Below are 24,214 nucleotides of genomic sequence, written 5' to 3'. Positions count from 1 at the left end.
CCAACTCAAAATCTCTTCCAAACGTGTGAGTTCTAAGTGCGCTCTATGGTACCAACCTCAAAGTTACCATTTTGTTTCTCTCTGGAAATAGAGCTTACTGCTCAAAATATAAAAGAGCAAAAAGTGTGAAGGCTATCCAGTAGAAGTCGTCGAGTGTCTTCCATAAGACTATACCAAAGACGAGGCACTGAAAGTGAGTACGGTGAGCTTTGGGAAAAAGGATGCGTGCATTTTCTCTTTGGAGTGTGGTACGGGAGGGAAGCGACTTGCCTTGACTTCATTGGATTTTCATACCGGTTTTTTGGTTCGTTTGTTTTAAACACAGATGAGTCTGATGATACCAGCTGTTTGGTGTAAGTGTTGTTCGGTCACTAAGTATGTCCTGACACTGCTGCATACTCCAGAAACTTGATCTGAAGCACCATCTAATCCAATTTGTTTGTGACCTCTGAACACAGGAGTGTTCGTGGGCGTGGCACACATCTATATGTTGGTTTTTAAAGTTCATCCAGTAGCGATCACCCTCTTGTCCCTCTCCCATTCTTTTTTTTTTTTAAACTTCTTTCTTTCTGTGTTTGTTAAGGGGTGGGTGAGTTTAAGAAAGGAGTCATTCTTCTGCTTATACTTTGCACGTTTCAGTTTTGTTGATTGTGACCTAGTGCTGGGAATTCCCTTTTAATCTCAACTGAAGAAACAGAAACCAATAGACAGCATTAACCTCATGACTGCACTTGGCTGGTTGTTGGAAGGTAAAACCTTTGGCTGGGGTTGGAGGCGCATCTGGGGATTACGCACAGGGATTTAGGGCACATAAACACATCTGTGGGTCTGAGGCCTCATGGTCTCCCCCTTCTGTTTTTCAGAAATCAGACCTAGATTGAGCTGGTCGTGGACCTTCGGGCTGGTGTGCTAGCTCTGTGCTTGGTTTTCTCGGGCTCAACGCTCTTAAATAATATTCTTCATGGAGATGGCTGTGTATATAGAGAAATATTTTGCTGATGGAAACTCAAGGTTCTGAATAAGGGGAAGTCAAGTGATTTCATATTCCGACATTTTTTTCTGTTTGTCAACTACTGACTGTTGATTTCTTGGACCCTGGTTTACGAACCAGAATCTCTTAAAGTTTTAACTCTCCAGGAGATGATACCCACATCGGTTTTTTTGGGAATCGGTTATATATGTAGAATTAAATTTCACAAATAGCTGTGCATCCAGCCACAGTCCACTGCCCACTGAGGTGTTCCTCTGAGTCCTGAGGGCTGCCTTGTCATCGGCAAGCTGTGACACGGAGAAACTTGCTCCTGGGCTACATGATCTAAAGGATCCAAGTCTTTGCAGATTCAGAAAGAAGCACCTTTGAGGCGTCTAGATCGGGTGGCTCCACTTCCAAGTCAAAAGATTGGAAAATTTTGGATGTAAAGCCAAAGTGTATGTGTTCAGAGTCCATCAATTAGAAAGGTGTTTAAAAAAATCAGTTTTCTAGTTAAGACAAGAGTAAATCGGTAAATATTTCATGAACGTGTGTTTAAGTTGGTAAAGTGGCACACTTTCCGTCTTGTTAAAGGCTGGCATTAATAATGTGCCTGTTGAATACTTAACATGCTCTAATTGGGAATGAGTCTTATCTGTTTATGAAAACAGCTGACAGGGAAACCTGGATCTGGTAATGTCATTAGCCTTTAGCTGGAATTGTCATAATTGGAAAATAAGGAAACTGTGTATCTTTTTTAATGAAGCCCATTTGACAGTCGTTGAGCATGGCTTCCAAATATTTAGAATTAGCAGGGGCCTGCTCTGTCTGGCCACCTGCTATAAATGACCCTGAAGGATCCAGCCAAGTATCTTTGGGTGCTTTCCTCAGCAAGGGTGACTTGTTTCTAGACCCGGCGGTGACAGTGCTAACGAGGTCCAGAGCCGGGCTAATGTTTTATAGATCAGCTGTCAGCAGGACTTCCCTCACCACTTAAGGATGGCCAGGGTGGAGGGGGGACCAAATTACCTGCCTCCAACAGGACTCCTGCTGCAGACAGTGTTTGACCACCTACTGCCACCTTCCTGTCACTTCTGCGCCTGTGATCTCTGGGTGACTCTGTGGCTACACACAGGGGCTCAGCTTCCATTCTGGGAAACAAGTTTTGTCGCGCAAATGATCCGTAAGGGCAATTTACGAAAACAGCTGGGAGGGCGCACGCGTGTGCATTGACCGTCGCACAGAGGAAAACCAGGATGGGGCTGTTTGTCATCTTAGAAGTTCTGTTCTCTCCTGGAGCTCGAGTCTTCCAAAGCAGACCTCCACAAAGGAAGAAAAGCAAAATGCTTTTGTTCTTTAGACATCTAAGGATCCCTTTTAATTTCAGAGAATGTTTTCCTTCCAGTGGACAACAGAAGTATCCCACAGCACTTGTACCCTTTCTTGCATGTTCTCACCACCCCGTCTCCTTTCCTTCCCCGACAGAGAGCTAATGGCAGAAGCATCCCAGGTCTCCCATCGCCTGATTACGTGTCCGGAGAATCAAAGGCCTCGAAAGCTCTTTCTTGCTCATCTTTCCCACCTATTTTTCGGTCGCTTCTTCCCACAGGAAGTCAGTTTCAAAGGAGTCTGGTTGTCAGATCTGAATGTGAGCCTGAAGCCGGATATTCGCATAGCATTAGCTTGGTTCCCTGATACTCCAGGAAACGCAGGTGGAAAGGTCCAGAAAAGAGGCCTGGCACTCAGATGCTGGGTGCTTTTCTCAAAGTCAGAGATATGCTTAGATGGGTTAAATGAATGGATGGATGGGCATATTGTTAATTATTAACCAATACATATACTTGGCTGAAGTCTTTACAGTTTTACATGCTAAATCCTCAAGAGCTTGTTAAGAATCTCGTGCCCGGACTGTGGTCAGACCTGAGGCCATCTCCGAATAAGGCATCATTACCAAGTAGATATTCTTGCAAAGATAAAGAGTTGTAAACAAAAGAGAAAGAGAATAAAGTAAGAATATTTGACAAGGGGACAAAGTGGGCCTGGGGTTGGTAAGCCTCAAAAGATATTCTTTGGTGGTTTGGGAATCTCAGTTGTTAGAAATAATATGTGGCGGTTTGAGGTGGTTTGGCCCTGAACTCGATTCACTTGAATGATGTAGCTTTTGAACCTGCCTTGGACCAGGAAAAGATCTCTTCTTATTCTGTTTCAGGTAAACTGTGCCCTGGTGTAGCCAATAATATTCTTAGCTGCAGGCCATAAATCCCAGCCTGCTAATCTAAGAAAATAAATACACGAAAGGTTAGTTGGATGTATATTTTTGTATATTAATAAGGCACGGGGGCGCTAGCCTTGGCAATGCACAGGGTGGGAGGGGGAAGTTGCCCCTGGGGTAGATGCAATAGCCTTCTTGCCCAGCACCCCTCCCCGGCCCGGCACAACGAATTCCTTCAGAAGTTCCTTCTGTTCTTACTATAATCAAAGGTGCAAAGACTCTTGGGAAGCTCCCAGTGGCTCACCTACCTACTTGCTGTCTGTGCCCGAGGTAGGGGAGGGAGCCGGTGTGGCTTCCAGAATGAGAGGTGGGCTCCTGGAGTCATCTTTCACTAAGAGCATATCCCGGGGAGGCAGTGTTTCCCTCCTGAGAAAACTGGGTGCTTTTAAGAAGAGGATGATGTTGGGTATCTCGAAACCCTGCACAGGTCCGTGACATCTGTGCCTGGCACTGCGTCTCCGTTTGTCATCCGGTGGGAATTAAGGGAGTTGCTTCTGGAGCGGAATGGAGTGAGAGGCAGACAGAGAAAGGAGGCCATTCCATCTCTTCTCAATAAAGCTCCCGTTTGAGAATATATTTAGATTTACAAAAAAGTTGTGAAATGAGTACAGGACAATGCCAAGTGCCTGGTGGCTAGTTTCCCCCTGTAATCAACATCTTTCATTAGCATGGTTCATTTGTCACAATCAGTGACCCATATTATTATTAACTGAAGTCCACGCTCATTCACATCCCCTTAGTCTTTGCCCGACGGCCCCTTTTTTGTTCCAGGCTCCCACCCAGGATATCACGTACGTTTAGTCATCATGTCTCGAACTACTCTTGACTGTGACTAACTTCTCAGACTTGCTTTGTTTCTGTTGTCTTGATAGCTTTGAGACTTCCGGTTCAGACTTTTTGAAGAACGTCCCTTTGTTGGGATTATCTGATGTTTTCCTCGTGATGAGACCCAAGTAATGGGTTTGGGGGTAAAACAGCACAGAGATAAAGTGTTGTTTTTATTCGTCTGCCAACCACAAGAGTTTAAAATCATTCCCTCTATTCTCACCTTTCCACTGAAGAAGCATTTGTTGAGGAAGTCAGGAAATACACAGATGAGTAAAAAGGAGAGATGAGTCCTGTCTAAGGGACAGGAGCGTGAGACAATAAGACCTGGCCCTGGGGGAGTGGAGAATATGTAGTGGTTTTTTTTTTTTTTTTTTAAATTTGATTTTTGTTTTGTATTGATTGGAGTGTAGTTGGCTTGCGGTGTTGTGTTGGTTTCGGGTGTGCAGTGGGATGGCTCAGTTGTGCATATGCATGTGTCTGTTCTTTCTTGGATTCTTTTCTCATGTGGGTTGTTGCAGAATATTGAGTGGAGTTCCCTGTGCTGTACAGTAGGTCCTTGTTGATTATGTAGTGGTTTTATGGGCCCAAAAAAAAGGGATTTCAGGCAAAGAAGACAGCACAGGTAAAGGCACAAAGACATCAGGTGTATCTCTGTGCTCTTTTTTATTCCCCCATCATCTTGAAATAAAAGCCAATTGGGATTTTCAAGAACAAACAAACGAAAAATGCCATTTTCATTGCATCGTATCAAGAACACGTACTCCCGCCCTGACTTAATCACTGTTGATGTGAAATGTGGTCGCTGGCTGGGGTGGTATTTCTCAGGTTTTTCGTCTGTAAAGTTGCTTTTCTCTGCACTCCCTGTACTGTATTTTCCAGAAGGAAGTGATGATCCACAGCTCACAATTACGGGACTACACTCTGCCTCGTCGTGGGTGGTATATTTACCTAAATTTTTTTGGAATCCTGCAGGTGGAATTTGCTTATTCTCCCTCATGTATTTATTTATTCAATCCTTCATTCATTTCAGTAAGGGCTTCTGGACATTGACTTTACAGTTTGGGTTATAATTCAAAAGAGTAGACATTTCTCAGCCTTTAGCTATTGACATTTGGGTCAGATATTTTGTTGTGAGGGGCAGTCCGGTCTGTACATAGTAGGATGGTTAGCGGCATCCCTGGCCTCAACCCACTGTATACACAACCCCGAATTTTGATACCCCAAGATGGGCCCAGCTGTTTCCCAATGTCCCCTCGGGGATAAAACCGCCCCTGCAAGTGAAAAACTATGATCCTGGCTGTCGGGAAAAAACTCAGCTCTTACGCAGAGGGAGGTTCCCAGTTTAGAATGAAGGTAACACTGGGTAGGGTCCAGCTTTTCTGGAAAATCCCTTAAGTTGTACCTGCCACACGTTTTTACTTCCGCTTGAATGCGAGCTGCAGGAGGGCAGAAACTTCGGTCTGCTCACCGCCCTTTCCTCCTTTCTCATGCACTACCTGGCCCGCCCTGGACACCTGTCAACTACTGGGGGATCGAATGGCTGTCACTGGTGCCGTGAGTCCACTCCATGTACCTTCTGTTAAGGGAGGGGCCAGAGAGCAGGTTCTTCTGTGAGACTTGAGGTGAGAGGGTTGGTCTGTTTCAAGGCCATGTCATGTATACAAGATGACAAGGGTCGGGTGCAGCCGTATGAGGGTACTTGTGCTGTAAGAGGGACCCGGAGCTGAGATGAGCTGAGGCCACTGCTTCCAGTGGTGAGTGGTCCTAAGATCCTCTGGCCCCAGCACCGGTCTGGGGTGAAGGCTTGGTGTTAGTATTTTGTTTCGTAACAAAAATACCCATGAAGCTAAATGCCTGCACATGAGTTTCTTTAAGTAATTCATCAGTCTGTTATTACAGTTCATATACCTTAAGGTAACGGAAGTCTAAAGCTGTACTGTGAACAGATTTAAAAAAATGGTTCTTCAATCTTTTTCACGATCTCTTTTATTATTGTTGTTTTTAATTGATGTATAGTTGATTTACAATATTGTGTCTGGTGTTAGTCTTTTTAAAAAGGTGTCCAAGAGATTCGGACATGCAGCTGGAGTTGGGAGCTGTCGGGTCCGTGTCATCCTTCTTGCTATCCTGGGCTATGCTTATTGAGTAGAATGGTCAAGTTAGAAAGTTAACTACTTAAACCGCCTTCTCTCTCTGTCTCTCTCTCTCTCTCCCAGTCCCCTGTGCCCCCCACCCTGTATAATGGAGTCACACATAATTGCATGTATGTGCAAACTCCACTGTGTAACAATACACACAGCCTTTCTGTACACAACTTCACGGGCTTCACGCATTTCAGGATGTTAATGCATAGTGGCCTCCCGCTCAAGAATCCCTCCATCACCTGACAGCTGTGGTTCCTTTCTAGCGATACTTGTTTGACCAAGGTCGACGGCTCTGATCCTCTTGGGGGAAAAGAAGAGAGGAGGAAGGTACCAACGGTGGCACCAGCTGTGCTCCCAGATTGGTACTGGGAAAGTTGCCTGAGGTTTCACTGAATCTCTTTCCCATGTTCTAGTGGGAGGCTTGTCTCATGAGCAAGAGAACTTGACTTTGGCCAACTTGGCAGGGCTGGGAGTTCTAGAAGATAATGGAAGGATTTCCTTCTTTTTCATGGCTGGATAATATTCCATTGTGTAGAGACATCACATTTTCTTTATCCATTCATCCACTGTGGACACTCAGGTTGTTTCCGTGTCTTGACTATCGCGAATAATGCTGCAGTGAACAGGGAGCAGATAACCTCTTCGACGTAGTGATTTCTATTTTCTCTGCAACAACATGGATGAACCTCAAGGGCATGATGTTCAGTGAGGTCAGTCAGAGAAAGACAGATTCTGGATACTATCGCTTATATGTGGAGCCTAACAAAAGCTCGCAGATACAGAGAATAGGTGGATGGCTGCCAGAGGCTTGAGGGGAGGGGGAAAAGGGAAGATGTTGATCCAAGGGTACCAACTTGCAGTTTTAAGATGAAGAGGTTCTGGGGATCGAAGTCTGGCCACCAAAGCTCTCTGGGATCTTCTTTGGCTATACCAGCTTCTGCTCATCGCTGTTTATACTCTGTAACCTTGAGCTGACCTTCATCTCTGTGTAAGGACCTTATCACATCCCCTGCATGGTAGACCCGCCTGACAGTCTCCTTTTCAACCAGACTGAAAGCCACTGGAGGGAAAGGGCTGGGTTCACTAGTGTATCACGGCGGTACCCGGCTGATTGCTCTGACGACTGGTGTGAACTTGGGTCTGCAAATCTGGGTGAGCAAAGGTAGATACGTGTTGGGTGAGAGCACTCAGCCATTTGAGAGTGTTACGGCCTCTCCCTGCCCCCAGTCATGTTTCTGTGTTCTGGGGTGGAAAGGAGTGGGGAGATGGTAGAGGTTTCTACAAGGCCAGGTGGGGAGGAGTTGGGGATGGGTTTCGTCTTTAGTGTCATCTGTTCATTCACTGGTATCCATGGAGATTCCATTTCCAGGGTGGTCTTTGGTTGGCTGGCCACAGAGGCTGTTGAGGGAATGTCTTCATATCCTTCTCCCAGCACCTTCAGATGTGATTTCTCTGTATCTCTTCTGGGTTACTCGTGGGAACTCAGGTGTGATGTGCTGGGTCCCGGAAGTTTGGGGAGATAGCTGGATATAACAATAATGGTAATTATAATAGGCAGCAGTCATTAAGTATCTATTTGTGTCTGGCACTGTTCTCAGTGCTTAAAATATTTTTCACACATTGAATCCTCAGAACAACCCCACGAAGTAGGTGCTTTTATCACCTATGTTTTCCAGAACTGGGCACAGAAACACAAGAGGTGACTAACTTGACAGACGCCCTAGAGCTCATAACACATTTACTTGGAGGTCCGGAGAGCTCGCCCTCGCTGACCTGTATCCCAGAAACCATGTTTCGGAAAATCCCTCTTCATCATTGTGAGGCGGGAAGGTAGACACCGATACTCCGAAATCTCATTCTTTTTAAAAGCACTTAAGAGAATGAATTACCTGAAACATTTCCCTCATTGAGGAGACGTTTCCTGAGTGTGAAGCTTGGTGCCGGGGATGTAACAGCAAATACAAGACACGGACCCAGCCCTGTACTGAGTAGTCGGTGCTGTGAGAGAGACCGGGGGTCTGTTTGGCAGGATAAGATGCCAACTTAAGACAGTGCTTTGCAGCATAGACAGTTGAAGGTGTGTCCACTGTCATGAGCATCTGTCAGGCTTACCAGTCACCGCAGTGTAAAGAGCTCCGAAGGATGCCAGGGGATTATTGTGGGCCCTTCCGGGCACTTCAGACGCTGATAATTATCACGAGGAATGGCAATTTCAGATCCAGGGGGCACACCTCTTGGAGACCACATGGGTTTATGAGGAAGAGCACAGGGCTGGAGCCAGGGCCACGGGCACCCATCTTGGCATCCTCACTGCCTGCGCACCCGTGGGAAGGTCATCGAAGGTCACTGAGCCTCAGTCTCTGGGCTCTTAGCTTTCCGGTGTTGATGGTGTAAACGAAAGACGACAGGTGAGCCGGTTGCGTGGCCTCAGATCAGGCATTTAGGAAATAACCAGTCACCCAAGGGACGCATCAGGTATCAGCTGAAATGCAGACAGATGACCTCAGGTCACTTCACGCTGAGCAGTGTCCATTCATTCTGAAAGAGGGCCGTGTTAACACAGGCGCGGGTCGCCTCCGACGTAAACGATGAAGAAGAAACAGACGAAGGAGCATGTTCAAAGCTGCTGAAGAGGCATTTCCCTGGGTCACTTAGGAAAGCGACAGACTCAGCACCTACTGGTAGGAGACAGGAGAGCGGACCCAGGTGTCAGAATTCTGTCTCCTGCATTCTGAAGGTATGCAAGTCAATTGATTTTAAAAAATCCAGCAGAAATCATTCCGGCATCAACACACAAAGGCCTGGGGAAGGCATCAGCTCAAGAGTAAGATAGAGATCGGCTGAGTGATGTAGGTGCAAAAACCAACGTGGTGCATCTGACCACAAGTGTGCATCTGACCACAAGTGTGCATCTGACCACAAGTGTGCAGTTTCCCCTCCCTCAGAGCCTCTTTGAAAGAGAATGGCACCTGAACGTGGGTTATATACTTGGATTCTCTTCCCCACCTCTTGCCCCTTGAACCTGGCGTGTTGCTTTCCAAGCAGAATATAGCAGAAGTGAGGATCTGGAACTTCTGAGGCTAAACACTCTAAGAAGCTGTGACTTTCCACCCAGGTCTCCGGGAACACTTGCTCTTAGAGCCCAGAGCCGCCTGTAAGAAGTCCAGCTCGTCTTCTGGGAGATCCCATGAGAAGCTCTGAAGCTCCACGGAGAGAGGGGGGACCTGGTGATCCCCATCTTCTGGCCATTCCTGTCCAGGCCCCAGACACGTGCGTGAAGCTGTCTTGGCCGCTGTAGGTCAGCTAGCCGACAACTTAGGACCACCAGGGGACCGCACCAATTCCAGGTGGAGCAGACACATCTCACGGCTGAGCCCTGTGCAGGTTCCTGGTACATAAAAAGTGATGTCTAACAAAATGGTGGTGTTCCAAAGCACTAAGTTTTAGGGTAGTTTGTTAGCTGCAGTAGTAAGTAATTAGCGATCAGAGAGAATTTCGCCAGTAAGCTCTACTTGCGAAAGGGCAGAGGTGATGCCCTGCGGCTGCTTGCTCTGCAGTTTACAGCTCACCCTTCTGCTCTGCTGTGACTCTCAGTAGGTCCACCTCTGTAACCTGCATTTGCCAGATGCCCTACACTACCCAGATCTGGCTTCTGATGGCTTCGGCCAGTGGGACCCAGTGGCAGGAATCCTGTGGCCAGGAAGATGGGAGAAGTCGGCATAGTTTTCTGTCTTGCTCCCCGGTCCCTGCTCAGGCCAGAAAGCTCGTCCGTCTGTGGTTGCAGCTCCCGCCAGGCAGCCTGTGCCACGGCTCCAAATCCTACAGGGAGACTTTGCCGATGGCCTCTTATGATGCCCCCTCCTTGCTTTGCCCTTCTGACCCGAGGAGAAAAGACTTCTGCAGTTATTTATATCAGGGCTGCATCACCATCTAGTTGTTCTGCCAGCAATTTCAGCCCCTCTGTAACTAGTCCTCTGTATTAAAGCCCTTCTGGTCAGTTATCTGCTGTGGTTTCTGTTCCCTGACTTGACCCTGTGGGTGTAGCTGTTTGAAAAGATAATTTTTATGAAAGCAGAGTATCTTTTCCCATCAACTCCATATTGTACCAGAAGCAGAGACAATCATGAAGGTTTGTCAAGTTGTGTCAACCCCAGCTGGGAGCAAAGGCAGAAGGGTCGTAAGCAATGCAGAAATGCATTTGCCCAAACAGAAAACATCATAAATATGATAACAGCTTTGGAAAGAGCCAGAGGCAGAAGAAAGAACACAGAGAGGCAAGATAATAGTTTTTCCTCTTCAGGCTGTGAGCTCCTTATGCAAATGTGAAAACTCAGCGTTCGCATTTCTTTTCTGTTCTCATTTTGGGCAGTGGAAGGACTGTTGATGACAAAAGAGATCATCCAGGGCTGCTTGTCTTTATCAAAAGCAAGGATCCCAGACCCGGAGATGAATCGGAGGTGTAATCTGAAGCCCAGGGTTATTCCAAGCAGATGGAAGAAATACAAGACTGACCCTCTCTCCCTTTCCGTTTTCCCATCTCAACACACAAAGCGTTGAGTGGACGCAGGCACAGAGCATCTGAAAAACTGCATAAAGGGGGAACAGGTCCTCATTCCATCCATCAGAGCCCTGCCTGAACTCTCCTCCTCTCTCCGTGACCCCAGGCTGTTGAAAACCCAGGTGTTGGTGTATATTTTGTAAGATAATGCATGTTGAGTAAAACTCATCCATGTTCTGTCCACACAGATAGAAGGCCTGGGTGTGGATCAGAGTCGTCCAAGTTGGGCATGAATCAGATTACAAGAGAAATGGCAGTCCATCTGTGTAAACAGATTGCAGAAGGGAAGGGAAGAAGGAAGGAAGGAAGGGAAGGAGGAAGGAAGGGAAGAAGGGAGGGAAGGAGGGAGGGAGGGAGGAAGGAAATACAACGCTATAAGAGAGAGGAAGAATTTATTTGGGAAGAAGCATAAACCAAAAGTAATTCTTGGGCTTCCCTGGTGGCGCAGTGGTTGGGAGTCCGCCTGCCGATGCAGGGGACGCGGGATCGTGCCCCGGTCCAGGAAGATCCCACGTGCCGCCGAGCGGCTGGGCCCGTGAGCCATGGCCGCTGAGCCTGCGCGTCCGGAGCCTGTGCTCCGCAACGGGAGAGGCCACAACAGTGAGAGGCCCGCGTACCGCAAAAACAAAAACAAAAACAAACAAAAGTAATTCTTTTCTGTGAGTTTTAAATGGGTCGAAAAAATTTTTAAAAGAACATGAACTTAATAAATGAAGAGTTAAAATATAAAAAGGAAGTAATGACAAAGATAATAAGGTAGACCAAAGAGCTAATACAGGAATTGAAGATCCAGACTGTGCAAAATAGAAATTAAAAACAAGGAACGAATAGACATAGTTTAAAGAGGGATTACTGGCATGTATAGAAAAGATGGAGATAATCTTGGTGAGTGCTGGGGAAATGCAAAGATTAAAAAAATTGGGTGGCTTCCCTGGTGGTTCAGTGGTTAAGAACCCATGTGCCAACGCAGGGGACATGGGTTCGAGCCCTGGTCCAGGAAGATCCCACATGCTGCAGAACAACTAAGTCCATGTGCCACAACTACTGAGCCTGCGAGCCACAACTGTTGAAGCCCGCGTGCCTAGAGCCTGTGCTCCGCAGCAAGAGAAGCCACTGCAATGAGAAGCCTGCGCACCGCAACGAAGAGTAGCCCCTGCTTGTCGCAACTAGAGAAAGCCCGCGTGCAGCAAACGAAGACCCAACGCAGCCAAAAATAAATAAATAAATTTATATAAAAGAAAGAATTTGGAAGAAAAGAAGAAAGTTAATCCAATATAAGGATGATTAATGTCCTAGAGCTAAGAATTCCACAAAATGAACCAAAAAATTTATTCAGAAATACATTTTTTCCTAAAACTAAGGAATAGTTAAATCTGTAGATCTGAGGTATTCTGTGTTACAGAAAAAAATGAGCAACGAAAATCGATGCCGAGACATATCCTAATTATGAAATTTCAGTCATATTGCTAATTAGCTAATCATTCAGGTAGAACAATTATTCACAAAAAACTGAAGAAATAGGATATGCCATGTTCAGAGATAGAAGGGTGTACAGTTCCCCCCATATTAATCTGTAGAGTCAATGCAATTCCAATCCAATGCAAATCAACTTCTTGACAAGTTGATTTTTTTTTTTTTTTTTCGATATGCGGGCCTCTCACTGTTGTGGCCTCTCCCGCTGCAGAGCACAGGCTCCGGACACGCAGGCTCAGCGGCCATGGCTCATGGGCCCAGCCACTCCGCAGCATGTGGGATCTTCCCCGACCGGGGCACGAACCCGTGTCCCCTGCATCGGCAGGCAGACTCTCAACCACTGCGCCACCAGGGAAGCCCCGACAAGTTGAGTTTTAAATTTATATGAAGATAAAATGGTCAAGAATAGATGGAACACTAAAGAGAAGAAAAATATAGATGGATTATTTGAAAGTCATAGGTATTCAAACAGTGTGATAGTGGAACACAATAGGTATATAGAATAATGAACAGAAAAAGGAGATTTTGTGTAAGGGAACTACAACTGCAGATCAGTGAGAAGGGATGTATTTTTCAGAAATGGCACTGAGACATTGATTATTCAAATGAGGAAAAAAAGGAATCAGATCTCTTAGACATCAATTTCAGCTCAATTTGGTATTCAAAGGAAAAAAAGAAATCAGTGCAGAAGAACATACTAAAGGATATCTTTACAAGCTCTGGAGGAAAGGGTTTCTTTAAACAAGACACCAAAACACTGACCACAAAGGAAAAATGAATACAGTTGACTATATTTTAAAAGAAGTACTTTTTTATATCAAAAACCATAATTTGGGGGAAGGTATTTATAACAAACACATCAAGACCAACAAAGATTTAGGATGCAGGATATATAAAGAATATGCCTGTAATTCATTAAGAAAAATAACCAGAAAGAAAAATGAGCACAAAATATGAGCAGGGCTCCCCTGGTGGCACAGCGGTTGAGAGTCCGCCTGCCGACGCAGCGGACGCGGGTTCGTGCCCCGGTCCGGGAAGATCCCACATGCTGCGGAGCGGCTGGGCGCGTGAGCCATGGCCACTGAGCCTGTGCGTCCGGAACCTGTGCTCCGCAACGGGAGAGGCCACAGCAGTGAGAGGCCCGCGGACCGCAAAAAAAAAACAAAACAATAAAAAAAAACTGTATATATATATATATATATATATATATATATATATATATATATATATATGAAGAGACATTTCACAGAAGAAAAAACACAAAGTAGCCAATAAATAGAAAAGATACTCCATCTCATTAGAAATCAGAGAAGAACAAATTAAAACTACTATACATTTCAATTTCATATCCACCAGGTTGCCAGAAGTCAGGCAGCCTGATAATAGCACAAGTTATAGAGAATGTGGAACAAAGGAAACCTTCATTTATTCCTGGTGGGCAGAATTGGTGCTGCCTTTTTAGGAAATACACCCAGCAATACGCATGCACTATGACCCGAAATGTCCACTTCTAAAGTCTAGAATCTAGAGAAACTCTTGCATTTGTTTACCAGAAGGCATACATAAATATTCATAGCAGTGCTGTTTTAATAGCAAAAAACTGGAAATGTCCCAAATGACCGTTGAGAGGATAATGGATAAATAAATGTTGACATATTCCTACAGTGGAATCCTATACATTCATGAAAATGATTTAATTACATCCCTGTGGGTAATCTCTCATATAAAATATTTAATTGAAAGATTCAGAAAAATACATTTATGCAAAGATTAAAAATTAGGCATACATTAACAACAAAGTATTCGTGGATGATGGATCTATACATTCATTTAGGTAAAACTATAAAAAATGACAAGGAGATGAACGCAAAATTTAGAATAATAGGTCTCAGTGGGGAGAATGAGGACATTAATGGGGAGAAACTTGCAGGGGGCTTCAAAGATACTGGGTATATTCTAGTTCGTAACCTGGGCGCTAGTACAAGAGTGTTTACTGTTGTGTTTTGAACTGTTCATTTGTGATATATATTCTTTTCTTTATACTACATATATCTAATTTCAGTTAATACTTTATATATACTTATGTACGTGTGTGTGTATGTGAGTGATACGTGCCAGATTTCAAAATGCTTTGTAAGGGAAAAGCGAGTCACTTGTCATTTACCAGGGGAAGAAATTCAGGCTGTTTGTAGACTTTTCCGCAGTAACGTTCCACGCTGTTAATGCGGAAGATAATAGAGCAGTGTCTGCAGATCACTGAAGTGCTCATTAAAGGATAGTGGTTATTTTACATTAGCATAATACTATTCACAGAAAACGATATAGCTTTTGTGATATGAAAGTTTTCCAAAACATTAGGTGAGAAAAGTGAGGGCAAAAGAAGGGATAGTGTAGATGGATAGAAAGGCAGATAGATAGATGATGATGATGATGAAGATAGGTAGGTAGATAGATAGATAGAGAGGATGGATGGATGGATGGATGGATGGATGGAAGGATGGATAGGTAGGTAGGTAGATACACAGATACAAAGATACATGGATAAGTGGTTACCTGGATGGGTGGATGGGTGGATGACTGATGGCTGTCGATACATAGATGTTGGTAGGTCTTCCTTAACTATTGCATCTCAAGCAGGGTCCCTCCCTTCCCGCCATCATCTTGCTTTAATATGTTCTTTACTAGAACTTACCACTGCCTGGAATTCAGCTGTTTGGGTCATTGTGCTTTGACGGTTGGGTCTCCTCCCTCTGTGAGCTCCACGTGAGCAGATCTCGTTCCTTTCTCGCACATGCTCAAAACCCCAGTGCAGTGTCTGACACGTAGTTGATCCCCACATGTCTGTGGGGATCGAGTGCTTTGATTAATATAAAGCCAAAGACCATGATGAATTTAAAAGCGCTAAAAGATTCTCTGTGTGTTGGTAGAGCCCAGCTTTGCTGATGTGGAAACGGGATGACCTTTTGCCTCTGGTCCTGCATCTCAGACTCTGTGGTTAAGTTTTTCCCAGCTCTTATCCTAAGGCAGGGTTTGTCAACCCCAGCACCACTGACTGGACTGGATACTTCTTTGCCGTGTCTCTGTGTGGGGCGTGAGGAGGGGGGCAGTGCTCTAAGACTTGTAGGGTTTCGAGTGGCATCCCTGGCCTCTACCAACTGGTAGCCCTCCTCCTCCTTCAGCTGTGATCTGCAGATGTCTCCAAGCCATTGCCAAATGTCTCCTCAGGGTCCAGATCGTCCTTGGTTGAGGCCATTATTATTATCCTAAGGAAACTTTTCCTTCTTGTTTATCATGGAATGGCATATTAGTTGAATTCCAGACCGCCTTTCTCACCTACACAGTAATCTTCAAAGAAGTTTATAGCCATCCTCTCACTGATTCTTTGACTCGTCAGGATTTACATGCTTCTACCATGATCACCTGGTGTTTTCTAGGCATTTCTCGTTACTTACTGGTAGACAGTCTCATCTGGCTCTGAAGAGGAGTATATTACCACTTTCTAGATACTGTTGAAAGAAAACAAAAGAAGCAGAGGAAACTGTTTGTTGAGGGCCAAAACTTACATGCTAAAAGCAACCAGAATATAAGAGAGTAATAGTGATTGTGGTATCATAAAGTCCAGTACCACATTCTATGTGGAAAATTCCCCCAGAAGGGATGGGGTTTAGGATTACAATGTAAAATAAATGTGGAGTTAAGACTTCAGTCTGGGAGTATCTTTTAAACCAAGAATTAATCAAACAAGAGAATCGCTGTGCTGCTAGAGACATGATTTGTTGGGAAAAGATGTCTGAAAATCGGGTTGCTTTGGTGAAACTGAATACGCGTTCTCAGAAGAAAAAGTTTCTGACATTCTCTACCTAAGTAAAATCAAAGTGCATGAAAAGCCGCCTTTTCTTAAGGCGGATCTATCCATTTTCTTCGCCAGAAGGGACAACCCGTGGCCGGGCTGCCTGGATTTCCAACATGCTGCTCAGAAAATGTGTCCTTTCCAAAGCTGATTTCAATTCCTTGATGCCTTCAAAATTAGCACCTGATGCCCTTTTCCATTGGTTTGAGGAAGATTTATTTTAATTCTGCTTTTCAGACTCTTGACTGTATTAACAGCAAAGAAAACTCAGGGGGGCTTATCTTTCAGACAAGTACAAATGGAGAGGATCTCGGACGCACAGATTTGAGGCTTCCCCTGTCATCCGCTGTCTGCCAGCAGGAGTTTTCTCTGTGCTGGGCCGGTCGGGTGACGGTACTCAGGCCTAAAATTAGGTCTTTTCTCCTTACAGACCTGTGTCACCTTGGAAAAGGGGCAAAATCCATTGTTTACAGTAGGTTCCCTCATTTTAGGTAAGTTTCATCTTAGGGAAGGAACTGGCCTATTTCTGCTCTGTTGAGCCTTTGAATTAGAAACTTAAGGAATTCTCAGATTGGAAAAGAGCAAAGGTTTGATATTGGTTTTTGCGGGAGAAATAGGACGTTGCCTCTTGGTATCGTCAGAGGCTGGGAACAGTCAGATCCTAAAAATGCAGACTTAGAAGCTGTCAGGTGTTTACTCCCTGCCTCTTGCAGGGATACCAGCATAATTCCAATACCAGGTGGCCTGGACTGAATGAGTCCAGGCTTTTTCTCGGTCCAGGGTCTTTGGTTTCTTTAAATTTTTTTTTAAAGAGATACTAATTTATTTTTTATTTTGTGGCCGCGCTGCACGGCTTGTGGGATCTTAGTTCCCCGACCAGGGGTCAATCCCGTGCCCCCTGCAGTGGAAGCCCAGAGTCCTGACCACTGGACGGCCAGGGAAGTCCCGTCTTTAGATTCCTTTTATGCAGCAGTGCTTATATACGACCAGAGGAAACAGACATTATTTTTTTCAAAATTTAAAACCGTTTTATTCTTGAAATTTCCAAACATGTATGAAAGTAGAAAGCATGAAATAATGAACCTCCATGAACCAGTTGCCCAGATCCGTCAGTTACCAACTTTCACCACTTTTGTGTCATTTTTCCCTCTCACCAACATTTCTTAAGAATCGGCTTTTAAAAGACAGTATGCTAAGTGAAAGAAACCAGCCACAAAAGGCCACCTACTGTGCGCTTCCATTGCTGTGGTATTCTGGAAAAGGCAAAGTGTGGGGATGGAAAATTGGTCAGTGGTTGCTAGGGATTGAGAGGAGAGATGTCTTGACTACAAAAGGAAACACAAGGGAGGTTTGGACGGTGAGGAAACTTCTGTATCTTGATTGTGTGGGTGGTTACCTGAATCAATACAGGTCTGAAAACTCATAGAAAACAGACAGCAAAATATTTATACATATATACAGACATACAGATATACATGCATGTAGATTGCATGATCACATGGCTCTATCAAATTGTCAGAACTCAACAAACATGTCAAATGGATGAATTTAATTGTATGAAACTATCAATCTTTAACTCCATATTTCTTGCTGCTGTCAGCCTCAACCCAGATGGTCTCCTTTTGTTTCTTCTCAAGTATACAGGCTCTGGTGAGCTTTGGTTACCTAAATCATGGTCTTTCTCATTGTGTTAGTTAGAGTAGGTGTCTGCAGATGCTGTAACAAGCCAGCCACTACATCTCAGATACATGTGTGTATCTTGCCCACACAGAGTTCAGTGTTCATTAGGGAGCTTCCATGGAGGATGTGGGGACTGAGGCTCCCCTGAGGCTCTGCCATCCTATAGGACTTGAAGTCCTTCACTTCCAGCCAGTAGGTAGGAAGTGAGTGTGGAGGGTCATGTAGGGAGTTTGGACCATCCTGGAAATGGACACCATTTTGCCCAGATGCTGTTGTCCAGATGCCACTGGTCACGTGGTTAGCATGACTCAAAGGCCATGAGAACATGAGACCTGGCCGTGTGCTCAGATGATGCTGGTTTGGTCCATGGCCGTCTCTCTCACATCCCTCATGATTTTATTCTTGGTCTTCAAAGGTAGGTAACACGGCACTTTCCCCTTAATCCCTGTCTACCTGTTTCCCCCCATTATCATGTCATTACTGTGAGGTAGGAATTCTATCACTAGAGCAACCTGGAGTTGGAAAGTACATCCTGACATTAAAAATGCATTACATTTCCTTTTACTTTAACCCTTCATCTTCTGTGGTCTGATCCCCACTGTTCTGTTGTCTACTCTTAGGCTCGTGATTTAGAGGAATGCAAGCCATGCAGCGCTGTTGTGTTGCTACCTTGCTTTTCCATCTCTTTTCTTCCAGGTCAGATGAGCTACGGTCTCTCCTAAATTTACGAATGAACTCTTTGTATTTGTTTCAGTAGTTAAGGGTGCCTATCCCCTTACCCTACACCAGTGGACTGCCCTTCTGATCCATCCGTACCTCCACTCAGAATTTGGTCTTTGTTTCCTTGGGGATTTCCTCTCCCCCGTGACCTTTACCCAGTTATTCCTGTGATCACGCTTGGTTCCCCAGCCTCGGTCCAGATTGTTTAAACACTTCAGCCCCACTATTGTAACTTTTCCATATAGCCTTTCCTTACGACTTCAGCCAGCTGTTTTCTCACTTTCTTACACCCCCATTGGTATTTATCAATATACTACATTCTTTAATTAACTTAAACAGCTGGTCTTGTGATTTCTGACAGTGATGATAAAGCCTTCCCTGGCCGGGGTCCTAGACATATTTGCTTCTTCTAATCCAAGAATGCACTCACCTTAATGTATTGGGGTGCATTTTTTGTCATGGAAACTTTTTTTTAAATTGAAGAGTAGTTGACTTACAATGTTATGTTAGTTTCAGGTGTACAGCAAAGTGATTCAGTATATACATATATATAATTTTCTTTTCCATTATGGTTTATTACAGAATATTGAATATAGTGGAAACTCATTCTCGATTTGACCTTGGAAACCTATTGGAAACAACTGTTTCACCAGGGATTGGAGCACATCTATCGCACAAATTGTGATCCACCACTGATCTTAAGCTGCTTGTGTTCCCCCCAAAGTAATACAAGTTCCTGAATATGAAAAGTGTTTCCCACCTGGCTTCTTTCCTCTGTCAGTGTTTACTCTTCTTTTGCCTCTGCTTGGGATATTCTGAAACAATAGCTTTTATATATTATCTCAATGTTTTCCTTGTTTTCGTTTCCTCTCTCTTTTGCCAAAAGAAATTTTTAGCACCTCCTCACTCCAATGAGAAGGAAACATCAGAAATAGTTCCAAGATTTTTTAACAAAAGCTTCCAAATTCCTTTTTTTTTTTCTTTTTGCTTTGGCAAATGAGGAAGAAATATGGTACAGACTCCCGCCAAATGTCAACACGTGTGTCTTCCAAATATTCCCGGAGCTCTCGGCTTCCCCCCCCCCGGCTCAAACCCCAGTTCAGATTTTTGGCGGCGCCCCGGGGAGGATTTCTGAGCTATTGTTTCCATAGTGCCTAAGAGAGAAATGAGGGGTTTTTTTCCTGTGGAAGAAGAATTAAAATAGAACATACTTCATATAAAAAGAGAGAGTGGGGGCTTCCCTGGTGGCGCAGTGGTTGGGGGTCCGCCTGCCGATGCAGGGGACGCGGGTTCGTGCCCCGGTCCGGGAGGATCCCACGTGCCGCGGAGCGGCTGGGCCCATGAGCCATGGCCGCTGAGCCTGCGCGTCCGGAGCCTGTGCTCCGCAACGGGAGAGGCCATGACAGTGAGAGGCCCGCGTACAGCAAAAAAAAAAAAAAAAAAAAGAGTGATTGAAGGCCCCTCAAGACTTCCCAAGTTCAATCTGGTTGGTTTTCAAATACAGAAGAAAGGCATCGAGTATGAGTTTTGCAGACTTTTTCAAAATGTGCTAAAACAGATTAGTGCCTTGACGTTCTTAATTATTAGACAATAAATCAAAATGTATTCGAATGTTGCCTATATGCCTATCACAGCGTGAAAAATACGTTATAGGTATATGTACATAAAAGGTCGTCTTATATATATATATATATATATATACACACATGTTATACAGAAAAAATGGTAATAAAAATAATCTCTACCCATAGAGATGCTCATATCTGAGTTAGAAAGTCTGCAAACCCCCATGAAACTTTGCAAATGACTTGGCAGATGATGACGTGTTCAGTTATTCTGTGTCTGAAAGAGGTCAGTATTTTTTAAATAGAATATTAAAACGTAGGGGGTTTGGGATTGACATATACACACTGCTATATTTAATAGGTAACCAACAAGGACCTACTGTATAGCACAGGGAACTCTGCTCAATTTTGTGTAATAACCTAAAGGGGAAAAGAACTTGAAAAAGAATAGATACGTGTGTATGTGTAAGTGAATCACTTTGCTGTACCCCTGAAACCAACACATTGTTAATCACCTATACTCCAATGTAAAATAAAAATTAGAAAAAACCAAACAAACAAAAAAACGTAACACAAGTCCCTTTCTGAATCCCTCTGCTTTCTGCTTCTAATTTGCCATGAGAACCACGTTTTCCTGCCTTTTGCCCTATTTCATCTTGCATCTGCTCTGGTTTCCTACCTTTCTCTCATATCTGTCAGGCAGATACTGAGCCCTGCTCGCATCACTCTGAGGACTGCACATTCCATGAAAGACAGAGGTATCTCCCAAGGCTGATAGATCTGCACATCCCCCTGGTTCTTAGGTTTCTACCTGGGTTAGATTTCGGTCAGCCCGTTCTTGGAGTATCACTGCTACTGTGTGGTCGTAGGAAACCTCCACACCTAGGATTGCCCGTCAGCCAAGCTGGAGGCACTACTGGTAAGTGTGAAGAGGGTAGCGTTTGGGACCTACCCTGTGCCTGTTCTTACACAGAAGCTGCGGGAGTCTTTGCAGGTAGCAAGTGCTAACTGTATTTCTTTTCTTTTCCAGTTACACACACATACAGACATTCTTCTCCATGAGGGTTTATCCCAAGAGATTGGATATAGTTCCCTGTGCTCTACAGTAGGACCTTGTTGTTTATCCATCCTAAACGGAATAGTTTGCATCTTCCAACCCCAAACTCCCACTCCATCCCTCCCCCACCCCCTCCCCCTTGGCGGCCACAAGTCTGATCTCTATGGCTGTGAGTCTGTTTCTGTTTTGTAGATAGGTTCATTTGTGCCATATGTTAGATTCCGCATGTAAGTGATATCATGGAGTATTGGCCATTGTTATGGCTACTCCTCAGCCATAGCAAAGAGTGAAATGTTGCCATTTGCAGCAACATGGATGGACTTGGAGGGCGTTATGCTAAGTGAAGCAAGTCACACAAAGACAAATACTGTAGACTGACTTTTGAAAAAGGCCCCCAAAGAGTGATTATTCCTAATTTGAGAATAATTTTCGAAGTCACTTAATCCTATATGATTTGTACCTTTGAGAACAGAAAGTAAAAAGCACTTCATGATCCCGTGGGGGAGAGTTTCCCCCAAGGGAATCTCATAATACAAATATTTGGGGAGCGGGATATAGTCATTGTCATGGATTAAAAGTCTCTCTTCTCCTTTTGTTCCTTTACTTGGATAGCCACAGATGGACTACACGTTGATTTGCTATCAATTATGTAGAATTAATTCGTGGTCAGTCTGCCAGAAGCTGCTAGTTGCCTAGCCAACATCCGTTTCCCCCTTATTTCTTGCTAATAAACTAGTCATGTAATTCAGGGGGGCAAGGCGTCCAGTTAAAATCTTCAGTTTCTGGTGTGGCCAAGATGGCAGAATAGGAAGACCCCGAGCTCACCTGTCCCCCTGGCACACCAAAATTACAACAGCTTTCAGAGCGAGTATTTTTAATTTATTTATTTTTTACTTTTATCGAAGTCTAGTTGATTTACAATCTTGTGTTAATTCCCGCTGTACAGCAAAGTGATTCAGTTATGCATATATGTGCATTCTTTTTCATATTCTCTCCCATGATGGTTTATCACAGGATATTGCATAGAGTTCCCTGTGCTCTACAGTAGGACCTTGTTGTTTATCCATTCTATATATAACAGTTTGCATCTTCTCATCCCAAACTCCTAATCCATCCCTCCGTCACCACCCTCCCCCTTGGCAACTACACGTCTGTTCTACAGAGCAACTGTTGATGAGAATGACCTGAAGACTAGCAGAAAAGGTTTTTCGTAGCTAGAGATATAAAGAAGGAACCACTTGAGATAGGTAGGAGGGGCAGGGATGCAGTGTAGTCAAGACCCTCACCTCTAGTGGGCGACGCACAAACAGGAGGATAATTATAGTTGCAGAGGTTTTCCTCAAGGAGCGAGGGATCCAGGACCCACATCAGGCTCCCCAGCCCCAGGGGTCCTGAACCAGGAAGACAAGGCCCCAGAACATCTGGCTTTGGAGGTCAGGGGAGCTTGCGTGCGGGACAGCTGTAGGAAGCAGAGTCTGCTCTTAAAGTGCCCACAGAAAATCCCACACACTCTGAGACCCTGGAGTGATCCAGTATGTTCTGGTGAGATCTAACTGGAGATCTTTGGAAGAGACTTGTTGGGACACTATTCTTGTCTTGATAAAAGAGGGCAGAGGTAACCAGGGCACACTATGTGCCTTTCACCCTTCTTCCTTCCTGGTACATAAGGATGGGTGTAGAGAATAAAACTTGAGACCAGGAGACTGAGTGTCATGATCTAGATATGGTAGCAGGAAGCTAGAAGGAGCCTGAGTCCTTGCTAACTTCTTCAGTTCACAGCTCCAGCTCTGCCTTTCATCTGCATCTGGATTTCTTTTACAGGGGAAAAAGATCTCCCTTTTTTTTTTTTTTTAAACTGCTGTGATTAAATCTATTACCTGCAGTCCTAATTGTTTTTTGGTTTTTTTTTTGCGGTACATGGGCCTCTCACTGTTGTGGTGTCTCCTGCCGTGGAGCACAGGCTTCGGACGCGCAGGCCCAGCGGCCATGGCTCACGGGCCCAGCCGCTCCGCAGCATGTGGGATCTTCCCGGACCGGGGCACGAACCTGCATCAGCAGGCGGACTCTCAACCACTGCGCCACCGGGGAAGCCCCCTAATTGGTTTTTTTTTTTTAAAAAAAATTTGTTTATTTTATTTATTTTATTTTTGGCTGTGTTGGGTCTTCGTTGCTGCGAGTGGGCTTTCTCTAGTTACGGCGAGCAGGCTTCTCATTGTGGTGGCTTCTCTTGTTGTGGAGCACGGGCTCTAGGCACACGGGCTTCAGTAGTTGTGGCTCGCAGGCTCTAGAGCACAGGCTCAGTAGTTGTAGCACATGGGCTTAGTTGCTCCGCAGCATGTGGGATCTTCCCGGACCAGGCCTTGAACCCGCGCCCCCTGCATCGGCAGGCGGACTCTTAACCACTGCGCCACCAGGGAAGCCCTGTCCTAATTGTTAATGACTCATATTGTTACCTGTCTTATTAGGTCAGTTGATTTGAGCCTTGGGCAGAAAAAGCCAAGATTGTGTGTTCTCTCCACCTAGGTCCTTAGCTTTACTGAGTTACAAGACTGCCCACCTTGAACCTGGCTACTCCTTGTGAGTAATTCAGGGAGCAGAGGCGGACCAGGTAAGAGTCCATCCACAAATGCATGAGCCAGCAAATTCCACTGAGTGGAAGCAGCTCCACATGCAACTTAAAGATGGCTTGATGCTGTCTTCACTCTAAAGAGACTTCTGAGTTTAAGGCAAAAGTTAGACCTATCCTCATCTTCTTCGTGAGATCTGTGGCCTGGCTACCACAAAGAGAAGCCTCAAGCTTACACCCAGCTCACGGGTCGTGTTTAATCTCAAGGCTCTTAGCATGTGTCCTGACAGAATAGCTAACCTGCCTGCTCTCGCCCGAGAATATTCCCTCAGCTGAACTTCTGTTACACTTCTGAGCTGTACCATGTGTTAGAGCTAAATTCTTTCCTTCTTTCTTAAATATTAATCATATTTACCCTTCCAGCCAATTATCTAAGAAGATACTATAGACTTTTTTTTATCGGAGTGTCGTTGCTTTACAATGTTGTGTTAGTTTCTGCTACACAGCAAAGTGAATCCGTTATAGGCATAC

General features: G+C 44.7%; 1 protein-coding gene across 2 annotated transcripts in view; it reads left to right on the top strand.

Annotated features, from left to right (window-relative positions):
* Window positions 1–24,214, top strand: part of TMEM132D (transmembrane protein 132D) — a 640,506-nt gene that overhangs the window by 174,828 nt on the left and 441,464 nt on the right. The gene's annotated exons all lie outside the window — the stretch shown is intronic.

This window comes from Globicephala melas, chromosome 13 (genome assembly GCF_963455315.2).
Source record: "Globicephala melas chromosome 13, mGloMel1.2, whole genome shotgun sequence".
NCBI lineage: Eukaryota > Metazoa > Chordata > Mammalia > Artiodactyla > Delphinidae > Globicephala > Globicephala melas.
The sequence above is the reverse complement of the archived record's forward strand: the minus strand, read 5'-3'. Positions and strand labels throughout refer to the sequence as shown.